The sequence below is a fragment of the Trachemys scripta genome, chromosome 3 (assembly GCF_013100865.1).
Source record: "Trachemys scripta elegans isolate TJP31775 chromosome 3, CAS_Tse_1.0, whole genome shotgun sequence".
NCBI lineage: Eukaryota > Metazoa > Chordata > Testudines > Emydidae > Trachemys > Trachemys scripta.
The window spans coordinates 158,907,476-158,922,988 of NC_048300.1; positions in this window are offsets into that span (position 1 = coordinate 158,907,476).

Genomic DNA, 15,513 nt, shown 5'->3' on the forward strand with positions numbered 1-15,513 from the left:
TTCTCAACATCTTTCTTAAAATGCGGTGCCCAGAACTGGACACAATACTCCTGTTGAGGCCTAACCAGCGCAGAGTAAATCGGAAGAATGACTTCTCGTGTCTTGCTCACAACACACCCGTTAATGCATCCCAGAATCACGTTTCCTTTTTTTGCAACAGCATCACACTGTTGACTCATATTTAGCTTGTGGTCCACTATAACCCCTAGATCCCTTTCTGCTGTACTCCTTCCTAGACAGTCTTTTCCCATTCTGTATGTGTGAAACTGATTGTTCCTTCTTAAGTGGAGCACTTTGCATTTGTCTTTGTTAAACTTCATCCTGTTTACCTCAGACCATTTCTCCAATTTGTCCAGACCATTTTGAATTATGACCCTATCCTCCAAAGCAGTTGCAATCCCTCCCAGTTTGGTATTATCTGCACACTTAATAAGCATACTTTCTATGCCAATATATAAGTCGTTGATGAAGATATTGAACAGAGCCGGTCCCAAAACAGACCCCTGCGGAACTCCACTTGTTATACCTTTCCACCAGGATTGGGAACCATTAATAACTACTCTCTGAGTATGGTTATCCAGCCAGTTATGCACCCACCTTATAGTAGCCCCATCTAAGTTGTATTTGCCTAGTTTATTGATAAGAATATCATGTGAGACCATATCAAATGCCTTACTAAAGTCTAGGTATACCACATCCACTGCTTCTCCCTTATCCACAAGACTTGTTATCCTATCAAAGATATATTAAGTATGTAAGAAGATAAGATCGCCATACTGGGTCAGACCAAAGGTCCATTTTACCCAGTATCCAGTCTTCTGACAGTGGTCAATGCTAGATGCCCCAGAGGGAATGAATAGAGCAGGTAATAATCAAGTGATCCATCCCCTGTCTCCCATTCCTAGCTTCTGGCAAACAGAGGCTAGGAACACTATCTCTGTCCATCTTGGCTAATAGCCATTGATGGACCTATCCTCCATGAATTTATCTAGTTCTTTTTTGAACCCTGTTATAGTCTTGACCTTCACAACATCCTCTGGCAAAGAGTTCCACAAGTTGACAGGTTGTGTGTTGTGTGAAAAAATACTTCCTTTTGTTTGTTTTAAATCTGCTGCCTATTAATTTCATTTGGTGACCCCTAGTTCTTGCGTTATGAGAAGGCATAAATAACACTTCCTTATTTATTTTCTCCACACCAGTCATGATTTTATAGATATACCTCTATCATATCACACACACCCCCGTTATCTCTTTTCCAAGCTGAAAAGTCCCAGTCTTATTAATCTCTCCTCATATGGCAGCTGTTCTATAAGCCTAATCATTTTTGTTGCCTTTTTCTGAATCTTTTCCAATTCCAATATATCTTCTTTGAGATGGGGCGACAACATCCGCACGCAGTATTCAAGATGTGGGTGTACCATGGATTTATATAGAGGCAATATGATATTTTCTGTCTTATTATCTATCCGTTTCTTAATGATTCCCAACATTGTTTGCTTTTTAGAATGCTGATGCACATTGAGTGGATGTTTTCTGAGAACTATCCACAACGACTCCAGCTAATTAGCTAACAGCTAATTTAGACCCCATCATTGTATATGTTTTGTTGGAATTATGTTTTCCAATGTGCATTACTTTGCATTTATCAACATTAAATTTTATCTGCCATTTTGTTGCCCAGTCACCCAGATTTGAGAGATCCTTTTGTAGCTCTTCGCAGTCTGCCTGGGTCTTAACTTTCTTGAGCAATTTTGTATCATCTGCAAATTTTGCGACCTCACTGTTTACCCCTTTTTCCAGATCATTTATGAATATGTTGGACTGGACCCAATACAGACCCCTGGGGGACACCACTATTACCTCTCTCCATTCTCAAAACTGACCATTTATTCCTACCCTTTTTGTTTCCTATCTTTTAACCAGTTACCAATCCATGAGAGCACCTTTCCTCTTATCCCATGATACTTACTTTGTTTAAGAGCCTTGGGAGGGATCTTGTCAAAGGCTTTCTGAAAATCTAAGTACACTATATCCACTAGATCCCCCTCGTCCACATGCTTGTTGACCCCCTCTGTCATAAACAGATAGTTAAGGGTTAATGCCTCTTTTACCTGTAAAGGGTTAAGAAGTTCACCTAGCCTAGCTGACACCTGACCAGAGGAACCAATGGGAGGTCAAGATGTTCAAAAGGAAGGAGGGAAGTTCCCTTTGTCTGTAGAGTTTCACTTTGGACCGGGGTGGGAAAGCTCCAGAATTCAGCCTCTTATTAAGTAGTGAGTATGAGTGAAGGAAATAAGTAGGTTTATGTTTATTTCTTTGTAACCTGTCTTGTGCAATTAGAGGAATAGTCAAATTGGGTATTTGGGTATTTTTTGTGTGTGTGTGTAACTAAGTTTTTGCCCAGGGGAACATCCTCTGTGTTTAGAATCTGTTGTCTGTGAGAGTAGCTGGTATGCTAATCTCTCCCAGAGGGTTTTCTTTTTCTTTTCTTTTCTTTTCTTTTCTTTAATTAAAAGCCTTTTTCTTAATAACTGATTGATTTTTCCTTGTTTTTTAGATCCAAGGAGGTTGGATCTGGATCCACTAGGAGTTGGTGGGAGACAGGAGGGGGGGATGGTTAATTTCTCCTTGTTTTAAGAGCCAAGAGATTTGGATCTGTGTTCACCAGGGAATTGGTGAAGAGTCTCTCAAGGCTACCCAGGGAAGGGAATTAGTGCTTGGGAGTGGTGGCAGACCAGATCTAAGCTGTTAATTGAGCTTAGAGCTTCTCATGCAGGTCCCCCACACCTGTACCCTAAAGTTCAGAGTGGGGAAGGAACCTTGACACCTCAAAGAATTCTAGTAGATTGTAAAGGGAAATTTTGCCTGAACAAAAACCATGTTGACTCTTCCCCCAACAAATTATGTTCATCTATGTGTCTGACAATTTTGTTCTTTAATATAGTTTCAACTAGTATGCCTGGTACTGAAATCAGACTTACAAGGCTATAATTGCAGGATCACCTCTAGAGCCCTTTTTAAAAATTGGCATCACATTAGCTATCCTCCAGTCATTTGGTACAGAAGCTGATTTAAATGATAGGTTACAGACTAGAGTTAGTAGTTCTGCAATTTCACGTTTCAGTTCCTTCAGAACACTTGGGTGAATATCATCTGGTCCTGGTGACTTATTATTGTTTGGAGGAGGTTTTGGAACAAATTGATAAACTAATGACACCTCAATCTGGGACAGTTCCTCAGATTTGTCACCTAAAAAGAATGGCTCAGGTTTAGGAATCACATCCTCAGCCATGAAGACCAATGCAAAGAATTCATTTAGTTTCTCTGCAATGGCCTTATCCTGGAGTGCTCCTTTAGCATCTCGATCATCATGTGGCCCCACTAGTTGTTTAGCAGGCTTCCTGAATCTGATGTAATTTTAAAAAATGCTATTTTTTGAGTCTTTGGCTAGCTGTTCTTCAAATTCTTTATTTTATGCTCCTTTCTATTTTCATCACTAGGATTTAACTTCCACTTTTTAAAGGATGTCTTTTTGCCTCACTGCTTCTTTTACTTTGTTGTTTGGCCACCGTGGCACTTTTTTGGTTCTCTTATTATTTTTTATAATTTGGAGGAAACATTTAAGTTGAACCTTTCTTATGGTGTCTTTTAAAAAGTTTCCATGCAGCTTGCAGGGATTTCACTTTTTGTGCTGTACCTTTTAATTTCTGTAAAAAGACTAACAGAGGTATTGGGAGCATAAGCTTTCTTGGGTAAGAACCTCACTTCTTCAGTGAGGTTCTTACCCACGAAAGCTTATGCTCCCAATACCTCTGTTAGTCTTCAAGGTGCCACAGGACCCTCTGTTGCTTTTTACAGATTCAGACTAACATGGCTAACCCTCTGATACTTTTAATTTCTGTTTAACTAACTTCCTCATTTTTCTGTAGTCCCCCTTTCTGAAATTAAATGCTACAGTGTTGGGCTGCTGTGCTGTTTTCCCCACCACAGGGATGTTAAATTTAATTATATTATGGTCACTATTACCAAGCGATCCAGCTATATTCACCTCTTGGAGAACAGGGTCTGGTCCACTTAAGACTAAATCAAGAATTGCCTGTTCTCTTGCGGGTTCCAAAGAAGGAGTCATTTAAAGTGTCAAGAAACTTTATCTCTGCATCCCATCCTGAGGTTACGTGTATCCAGTCAATATGGGGATAGTTGAAATCCCCCATTATTACTGAGTTTTTTATTTTAATAGCCTCTCTAATCTTCCTGAGCATTTCACAGTCATCCTGGTTAGGTCACTGGTAACATATCCCTACTGCTATATTCTTATTAGAGCATGGAATTACTATCTATGAAGATTCTATGGTACAATTTGGTTCATTTAAGATTTTTACTTCATTTGATTCTACACTCTTTCATATATAGTGCCACTCCCCCACCAGGATGATCTGTTCTGTCCTTCCGATATATTTTGTACCCTGGTATTACTGTGTCCCATTGATTATTCTCATTCCACCAAGTTTCTGTGATGCTTATATCATATCAATATGATAAGCACTCCAGTTCACCCATATTATTTAGACTTCTAGCATTGGTATATAAGCACTTTAAAAACTTGTCACTTTTTAGCTGTCTGCCATTACATGATGTAATTGAATGGGACTTTTCTCATTTGACAGTTTCTCATCAGTTGTGGAAAGGGTCAACATTGCTGATAGCATAATTGCGAAAATATGGGCCCAGGAGGAATGGCTGGTTTTCCCAAGTAAACATCATTTTAAACAAATCAAATTTCAAAAAACAGTTTAATTTAGACTTCTAACACTCATATTTCAGATTTTATCTTCTCCAAACTTCAGGAGTATTACAGGCTGGTGGCTTGGTTGTGTCCAGTTCTGAATTTACATGTTCACACTTGGGAACAAGATAAATTGCCTAATATTTTTGAGTGGGCTTGAATTGCTGGTCACTTTTTACAACAAAGAGAAAACAGCAAAGAAAGCATAAGGAAAGGTTTAAATACCAGTTCACTATCTAGGGATGAAACCGCTTCTCATACAACAAAACCTGAAGCTCTTGATGGGCAGGGCCAGCTCTAGGTTTTTTTGCTGCCCCAAGCAAAAAAAATTTTGGCTGCCCCCCACCCCAGCCCTGGGCTCCTCGCCACACCCCCCTGCTGCCACAGCCCTGGGCTCTCCCCCCACTCCCCCCCACACACACCCTGCCGCCCCAGCTCTGGACTCCCTCATTCCTCCCCACCATTGCCCCCCACACACACCTCCTGCCGTCCCAGCCCTGGGATGTGCACAGAACACAGACTGGATTGGTTCCCATATGGTTACAGAACTGCAGTAAAGTGGAACAATTTTCAGCTTGTGTGATTGGAGGATATCTGGATGCATATTATAAGACTGTCCTACATAAATGAGGAAAAGTTGAGGTGTCTTTATTATTCTTTTGTTCCACTCTTTCTTTCTATGGGGAATTTGCCAAAGCAATATCACTGTTTTCTTTTTAAACAAACAAAAAAGGCAATGGCTGTTGAAAATAGCAATTCCATTCCTAATAACCACTGGGAAGCATTTCTTGTTCAACTTTATCCTACTTTTTCTACAGCAAATTACAGTGGATCAGTATATTTGATTTGGGAGAAATAAAGTAACAGCTGCCCAAACTAAGCTTGAGCACTCCTGAATTTTGAGGTTTTCAAATCTGGAAGGCAGGTGCTGGGAGCGGGGGAGGGGAGAAGGGGGCTGTGGCTCTGCGGGGTAGCATAGCAGCATGTATGCAGCAATGTGTCTGGCGCTGCGCGGAGCCAGACACGCTGGTCTGAGTGGCATGGTAACGGGGCTGGGGGGGTTGGATGCAGCAGAGGTTCGGGGGGGGCAGTCAGGGGCAGGGAGAAGGGGGGGTTAGATGGGTCAGGGGTTTGGGGGGGCAGTCAGGGGCAGGGAGAAGGGGAGGTTAGATGGGGCTGGGGTTCGATGGGTCAGAGGTTCGGGGGGGAGCAGTCAGGGAACAGGCAGCGGTTGGATAGTCATGGGAGACCCGGGGGGTTGTCAGGGGACAGGTAGGGGGTGGGGTCCTAGGGTGGAAGTTGGGGGAGGGTCTCAGGACGGGGCAGTTGGGGACAAAGAGAAGGGAGGCTTAGATGGGGGTGGGGTCCCAAGGGGCAGTTAGGGGCATGGATCCTGGGAGGGAGTGAGCAGGGGGGGTTGGATGGGTTGGGGTTTCTGTGGGGGGCAGTCGGAGGGAGTGGATGGTGGCAGAGTGGGGCTACCCTCCCTCCCTGTGGAGTGTCCTATTTTTTGAATGTTAAAATATAGTATCCCTATTCACAGTGCAGCTCTCCATTCACAGCAGGCTGCAGCATGAGGTCTCAGCTCACTCCCTCCCCCTCTTTCCTGTTGGTAGTGGCCAAGGGAATGCTGGGAAATGTAGTTCTTTCCCTGCTTCAGGGCTGGCTCTATAGGCAGGGAGCTAACCAAGAAACTACAGCTCCCAGGGCCCCCTGTTGGTTCTCAGCTCCTATGCTGGATCCCTGCCATCCCTGCAAATGGGCTGCCCCAAGTGCTTGCTTTGCTGGTGCCTAGAGCCACCCCTGTTGGTGGGGAAAAGCATGAGATCAATAGAGCAAATCAAAACTATGGACCTGATCCAAAGCCCATTGAAGTCAATCGGAGTACTCTACTCTAGATCAGGCCCTATCATGATAAGATCTAATCTTATGGAAATTTGAGTTTTATCCTGAAATCTTCAATAGGGAAGATGATATTCTATAGCATCGCTCATACTGAATGAATGGTTAAACACTTATTTAAAATTAGAAAACCACTAAATGTTCTAGTGTTGAGTCCTGAAGATTGTATCTCACCTCCTATAGTTCTAGCCAAATTATAAGGATGAAAATGAAGGTCTATAAAAAAAACCTTCTAAAACAGACGTAAATGATCAAGTTTCAGTGGAACTAATACTTAGAAAAAGGATTAAAAGCAAACCAACCAACTCAGAGCAAATTACATTTATAAAGAACACTAGGATGCTAACTATTCTTAGTAATCAAATCCAAAGGCCTGAAAGCACCAGTAGAAAAGGAGTGTACGAGCCGAGACCGTTGTAAATAAGGAAGATATCCATAGGCTAATGCTGGCGTAACAGTAGCTAACGATTCATTAAACTTCTTAGCTGTGGAACTGAGAAGAACAGACCCAAACCACAATTCCCACTTGAACTCTTTCTCATGCAAAGGGGGCAGACACACTGCTCCACCTCTTTGGGGATCCATTGTTCTTCCGAGGGGTGTTCTGGGAGGTCATGGGTGGACAGGTTACCAGGAGAGATGGGAAAGAGTAAAATAAATGTTAATTGGCTGAATGGGTGTGTCTGACATGTCTAGTCATTATAGTCAAATATATCTGCCAGGGTATTTATGGTACATTCAGATAAAGGAAGATCAATTTCCACATTCTCTTCAGCTTTGCCTCAGGATGCAACATATTTTGCAGAGTATGAAGCACTTACAGCCCAGAAGAGGCCCATCTGAAAGACCACCACACCTGGTTGGCACCATCCAATGACATGGGGAGGCAGTATAAGATAGAGGCCTGAGCTCAGGAATTGGAGCTAGGATCTGCTAAGCTCAAGTTTTTCTATTGACTTGCTGCATGACTTCAGTCAAGTCAATCTCTCATTTTCCTCAGCTATAAAATCATATCACAGATCAGCATCATACAGACATTAAACCTCACAGTGTTCTGCAAGTGAATGCTGCTAAATACCTTAATAGGAATGAGGTAAATGTATCTCGTTAATACTGGAATAAAAGATTTGAAAGACAATAGAATGGATAGAAAAATTACAGCTGTCTTCTCTTTTTGAAAAGAAAAATGTTTCTTGTATCTTAGATTGAAAACAATGATTGAATGCACATATATAACTACTGCTGTCATGACCATTGGGCATATGAATCTAAATCAAGGCCTGACGCAAGTGATAAAACTGCAATTTATTTTTTTTCTTCCCTACTTGATTTAAATGGTTTAGTTCTTTTTCAGTGAAGTTACTGACTTTCAAATTCACTTTAAAACATTGTTTAGAATTAAGTTACTTTCTTATTGCTCCTTATAAACATTAAATTGCCAACAAGCTATCGTGGTTTGCAATGACAACTTATTAACTAAATCCATCACCAGTACCCTCAATGCTTTAAAAATAGAAAAACCCATTAAACATCAAGCAGAAAAAAGTCAAACATCAGTTACGAAGCACTGTTTCCATTAGGAAATTGCTTCTCTTACCTCTGTAGTGGAATATGGGTTTTTATTGTTGTTTTTAAAACACAGGTATTTGCTTAAAACTTGCCTAAATTGAGCTTTAAGTACTGAGGACTAAAATTCTGCCCTGTATTAGATCTGATCTAGAAGAGGAAAGAGACAGTTTTGCTTCATTCATTCCAGGCCCCCTGTGCAGGAGCAGGCCAGGGAACCTATTTAGGCCCTGACTCAGTAAGATAATGAAGCATTGTTTTTTCACACCCCTGAACGAGAAAGTTTCATCCCTTCCTGTTCATCCCCACAGCTAAACTCCTGCCCAGGTTCTAATCTCATCTCTCGAATATTTTTTTCTCTGGTCTTGACAACTACAGTCTTTCCCTGCTCATATCCAATCAGAATACTTCTGCAAAGATCATTCTCCTAGCCCATCATTGTCTTTACATCATCTCCCTCTTTTCAAATGTCCATTGGGTCCCCCTTCTCTATCACATCAAAATAAGCTCATCATCTTCATTCCATCTGTCATCTCTCATTCAGCATTGAAAGGTCAATTCCTGCCTTCAATCAGCCTATGATGCCAACCTCCATTGCCCAATTGGGTCAACACCTTTCTCCCATGCTCTCCCTCATACTTGGGTGAAGCATCCCATAAATAGCCACAAAAATCACTTCATTGTTCTGCTTCAAATCCTTAAAACTCTCCTTTGATGTAATACTTACAAAAAGTTGACAAACATTAGGATGCTGCTAGTCAGAGACCACTGCCTAGCATGCGGACCAATATTGTCTCATTGTTTCTGTACAGGCCAGCTTACAATTTATATTGTTCTGTCTGTACCCTTCTGTTGTCTCTTGCCTGGTAAGTAGGTTGGAAGTTCTTGAGGTGCAGGGGCTGTCTTTTTGTTCTGTGTTTGCATAGCACAGTGGGGTCCTGGTCCCTAATTGGGACACATGGGTGCTATGACAACACATATAAATAATAGCAATACAGGACAGCAAATATAATGCAAGGTAAGACTTAGTGAAGGATGCTCTGTAGATATGTGTTGGTTAAGGGTGCAGAGAGAGTGCTTTAGGTCTCTTTAAGGACATTGGCCACCCCATCATGGCTGAGGGGCCTCTGCACTACCCTGATCATTATGCTCCTCCTTCTAGGCCCTTTTACAGGCCAAACACACTTTATTCATCCAATCACCATCCTTATTGGGCCTGGTTTTCTTCAGACAAAATTAATTGAACAGTAAAACTCAGTCCCAAAAGTCTGTCCTAGGGAACAGCTCTTACCTCAGAGCCTAGGTGAGCAAGAGAGTTCATTCACAGGGTCTTTTCATCAATTTTTAGGCACTGACCCATTCTGAGGGCCAGCTTGTAAGTGCTCTGCTCTGCTCAGCAGTGGCTCCCTTTCAGAATTCTCAAAGTCAGTCCCGCAGCTCTTTTATAAGGAACCAGTAGCTTGAGGGTTCCTTCTGCACCAGGTCTCTCTGATGAACTCATTTAGCAAGCCTGCCCCAGGCTTCAAGTCTCCTGCAGGCAGCTCCCTCTGCTCTCTCTCTGTCTCCTTCCCCAAAATCTCATGCTGCAGAGGTGGAGTCCAACTGCATGTTCCTTTCGGTCAAGTGATTGACTTGTATCAGTTCACATTTGCAAGGTTATTTTCACAAGGAAAAGAGTAGCTACTTTGTTTTCAAAATGAAAGCTAAGGATCTCATTGACAGGGCCCAAAGAGTGACGCTGTTAACAATGAACTCCCATGAGCCACCACAGTCCCCCTCTATTTATGTACAGGCGTGACTACCTGCCCTTTCCAGGTTACTATACGCAGCCAGTCCGCATCCACATCCAGTAGTTAAAAAAAAAAATAAACTAATAATTTAAATTGGAATTTCATCCATTATTAAGTATTTATTATATAATTAAAACCATTCTATTGAAGGACAGATATTAAATAACACTAAATATGTTAATGTTCAAAACAATATTAAAAATTTGAAAATTTAGAGCATGGAAACCAAAATAGCTAAAATTTAGTTTTGGCAAGATACACGGAATGGAAACTCCGGGATCTTTACCTGTCACTGAATATAGCCATCATACCAATAGTGGAATATAAAACAAGTCTACATATACTCTCCTTAAAATTTTTACTTCTGTCCATTCCCAATAATTGTAACAAATCATTATTACCTTCACTCCACTTGCCACGTGCCCCAAGCACAAAACCAAAGAAGTGGATATTTTTACCTCCCGTTAAGTTTTTAATTTCTTCCTCTAACTCAAGATAATAAGCCACCTTCTCACTGTGGGCTTGTTCCAAACTTCCGGCATTATCCTCCCATCGCACTGTAACATCAACCACCACTGCTGTATCTCCTTTTATAAATATAATATCCGGCTTTCTTAACTCACCCTTACTATTTCTCAAATGGGGCTCTATTATTGCCTTCCACCCTAATTTACCAACCTTATCTACAACTGCAGACACTACTCTATTATGCCTTTTTATCCTAGCATTCTTAGTCTTATAACATTGTCCTGAGATATGGGGAACAGTCTCCCGCACTTTACCGCACCATCTACAAAGAGCATTCACACCTCCTCTTCCTCTTGCTAATGTCTCCCTAGTAGGATAAATATTTGCCCTAAGCTGCAATGCTGCGATATACGCTGACGATTTAACTTTACTAGAGTTTCTAAAAATCGAATTACTAATTAAATCATTTTTAAAATATTTTATCCCTACTCCCTGACATCTCAGTTCCGACCATCTTAAAAATTCCTCTTCCCTCCATTTCTTGGGATGAGATGTTACTGCACTAAATAACAATATTTTATCCACAAGATTTTCTCCTGCATATAGATAAGATAGGTCCATCCAATCATCTCTCGAGACAATATGTCTCCTCCATTTACGAATTAACATATTTGGGATTTGCACACTAAACTTAGTGAGAGCTAAACCACCATCTCTACCTCTAGAATAAAATATCCCATCTGTGGTACACTGAGGTAAATGTAAATCTCTTTAACTATTTTTCTAACTAACACATCAAGATCGTGTAAAAGATTAAAAGGGGGTTCTATTAAAAGAAGATTATAAAATAGCTTCGGTAAGATGTATGTCTGTAAAATTAATATTTTTTGGGCCGGTTTTAATGGGGCCTTAATTAAATTCTCACTCCAATCTTTCAATTTTTCTTTAAGTACCGGTCCCCCTACACCTATCCAGGGATCTATTCTAGCTCCTAAATATTTTTCAAAATCCCCTGGTTGAACATATTCAATCTCCTCTGACCCTATCTGCCAATCATCTTTAGGATTAACTACATAGGTTTTATGTTTAGTTAAAATATGAAAGCCTTTCGTTTTCTTCACATTAACAGAGAGATTAGTATTTTTACAAAACTCCTCTAAGATACCCAAATTTTTGATCATTCCTTTATATGAGCTACTTAAAATTGCCACATCATCGGCAAAAGCCAATGATGTGACACTATTACCCTTAACATAAAAACCACTTCCTTCTACTTCTAATCTAGTTAAAAGGGGATCCATAGCAATATTAAACAAAATTGGGGACAACAGGTCACCCTGCTTGACCCCCCTCCTAATTAAAATAGACTCAGTAGCTTCATCACCCACCCATACCCTAGTTGTGCAATTATCATAAAGGTCCCTAATAATATCTATAAAATGTTCATCTATACCAAATCTTCTCAACCCGGCTATTATATGTCCGTGTCCCACAGAATCAAATGCTTTAGCCAGATCTACGAACACTATTGCAATTTCATTCGCATTTCGTTTAGCCCTTTTAATCAAATTATCTAATATAGCAATATTTTCCTCACACCCGGGGCGGATATAAACCCTTTTTGCCTACTACATATCTTAACTGTTTCCACCAGTCTTTTTGCTAATATTTTGGTATAGATTCTAATCCAAACTGACCCAATTGTCAATGGTCTCCAAGATGTTAACTTCTTCATTTCCTCCTCATCTTGTGTCTTTGGTATTAAAATCGTTCTATTTTTCTTAAATTCATCTGGTACCTGTCTATTTAGAAACCATATATTAAAAATTTTTGTAAGTATTAAGGAGCCTAAATTAAAAATATCCCACAAATTGCTCACTTTTACTTTATCTGGGCCAGGAGCACTATCTTTTCTTATTTCTCTTAAAGCTATTCTAATCTCATCCACAGAGATCGGACTCATTAATATATCATTATCCGCATTCTCTGTGGATGATGGCCACCCTATCATATTACCATGTCCAATTGTTCCCAAAATATTTACATAGTATTCCTCAATTTCTTTCATTGGGATAGCACACTTAGCCTTATCTGGCTCTCCCATTATAATGCGAGTCAATCTTCTTCTATCCTTATCAAATAATTGTTGATAGAATTTATACTTAGCTTTCTTTGTAGCATATCTCCTAATTGCATTAAACTGCTTCCTTCTCCCCTCCTTTCTCATCTTCCCTTTTCCTTTATTCCTCAACTCTATTTGACTTTCATTTCTAGGGTCCTTTCCCTCTACTAATGAATAACATAATTTTTCCAACATTGCCCATCCGAGAGCTTTTGTTAAATCCTCCTTTAATAATCCTTCAATTTCCCCTAAACTATTTATTATTTCTCTTCCCTCCCTACTTTGTTTTCCCCGTTTACATATTTTCTCCACTAAATCCACTTCTGGATGTCCTTTTAGTGGGAAAATCCTCTCTCTTGGGGGCGGAATTTCTAATATATTTACTCTAATGTCCTCTACCTCAGTCACTTCCTCCCTATCTCCTGTTACCACTAACTTCTTCTTTGCTAATTCTCGTCTTTTATCTGATATTTGTTTATTCGTTTTGGTCCTCATCTCGCTCTCAATACATTTATTTATATTCCTTTTCCCAATATATTTCCTTTCCAACTGTATAAGCTGCGCAACCTCATCTTTGGTCCATATACGAGATCTAATCGATCCCTCTTTGATCTTACTTTTAGCAGCCATATCTTCTTTTCTTTGCTCATTCCTCACAGCAGGATGTCTATGTCTACAGTGTTGGCTCAATCCAGATCTAGTATGAAAACTGCATTCTGAGCAGAGTGAAGCAAAGCAGCTACCTAACGCATTGTCACAAGAAACTTAGGTGCTTCTAAGCCACTTGACAGCAGGAGAAGGGTTCATGACTGTGGATGGCAAGACTGCAGCTCAGTCTTAAACACCTAGCTCCCTGACAGGGAGGGGCTTAGGACACACCCCTCTTCGGCATCTCCCATTGGCTAGTTTAGGCAGAGCCTCATCTACCATGCTGGCTTTTGTGGATGGCCTTCTAAGGCACACCTCTCTCCCAATTCTTTGTATGGGGATCCTAGCTTTAGTAAAGAGAAATGCCTTCTCCTGTCTTTAACTGGTCAAAAGACACTGCCCTCCCTGCTGGACGCAGTTATGGCCATAGTGATCCAATCCTCACTCAGGCTTTGTAGATCTCAATGTTGTTCCAGTGATTTTCTAGGCACCTAACAATTAAGTGGTGTGACAGTAAGTGGTACAATGCCCAAATCCGTTTGTAGATCCAGGCCTGAGTGACTTCATCCAGCTGGTTAGAAGCTAGCCAGCAATGTGCCTAAACCAGCTATGAAGTGAAGCCTGATTGGCAAATGACAGAAATGCAACATCAAAGATTTAAATAAAACAGAAAGCAAACCAAAGTAGTCCCAAGGTTGTTTCCAGCCTGATGTGAATGTGAGGTCCGTGCCCAGTGCATCCACCTTAGTCTATTAAGTCCTTATGTATGTATATTAAATCATTGTTGCTAATGATATCATGTCCTAACACAACCAGGAAATGTGCTGGGAAATGCCCACAGGGGAGAATTGTTGATACTGTATTACCTGTTTGCTGAGTGGGAAGTGCTTCTTCAAACTAAGCCTTTTAATGCTGTGTTTTATCTATCTCCACTTCACTCCACAGCACATTCCTATTTTTTGGCTGAGTCTGCAGACCAATCTGGCAAGGCTTGGAGAGTCTGTGCGTGTGAATAGATTGTTCTGATATTGAGCCTATACATTGAAAGTTTGATATGATTATGTAATTGTATTGATGTAAGGGACCCAGCTGCCTCCATGATGAGCACAGAAATATGCTTATTAAATATAAATCACAGAAGTGATGCTGGGGTTTATCATGGATTATGCTGCTTTTATTACTCAATTTACTGGCTCTCTGGATTGACTGAATTAGATTAAGGAATAAGAAATATATAGCTTCTGATGAGATAAAAACTGAATTAAGCAGCGCCAGCCACTCTTCAGAGTGGATCAAATTGCTCAGTACTCCTCTTATCTACCTGTTTGAATAATATTCCTAGCTCTATATGCCTTTGCACCCACCTAGGTACTGAAAATCCCTCTCCCTTCCCTCCCGCCACACACACACACAACCACAGCGGTATTTCAGCAGCCCACAAGCATTAATAGATTTATCTTCACAACATGCAGACAGGGGAGTTTGAGAGGGAGAGCAAGAGATCCTGCTGCTGAACAGGTACCAGGTGAGTGTAAGAGTACTAGCTGTTGGTGTGAATGAGTTTGCTCAACTGTTTGAATTTTAATTTTGATTCTGATTTCAGGTGACTTCAGTTTCAGCTGCTGTGGCAGTTAGGACTGAGTGCCTGACCCTGTTCCCTTGATTATTCCCTTGATTGCCTTTGATTAGCCTTCCCCAGTGTGACTCACGAGGGGGTAGGACTGACTTAGGCAAGCAGGCTTTAAAAGCCAGAGGCAGAGTGACCAGAGGGCTACAGACAAGAGCGTTTGACAGAGGGAGGCCTACAATGGTTAGGAAGATCTGCAACACCTGTACCAGTACTGCTTCTGTCTCCTCCACCTCCACCTGTAGCCAGATAGAGCGCCTGAGCATGGATGCTTCTACCCAGATCTTAGTGTGGTTTTGCAGGGACTGTGACTTGCAATTCCCACTTACTGATACCCAGGCTGGGGGGACCATCCAATGTGAAGGGTGCCTGTTGGTGGAATCTCTCAGGCAGCAGGTGGGAGAGCTACAGGAGAAGGTGGCTAGGTTGAGGAGTATCCGAATCCATGAGCAATTCCTGGACAGTCTCCATGTGGAGACAGCTGAGGTAGTTGTCCCCCTACATAGGACTGCTGACACACCACTGGTGGAGGAGGAGATGGCTCAGGGTGGACACTGGCAGCTGGTTACTTCTGGCATCAGGTAGTGCTCCATCCCTGCTCCAA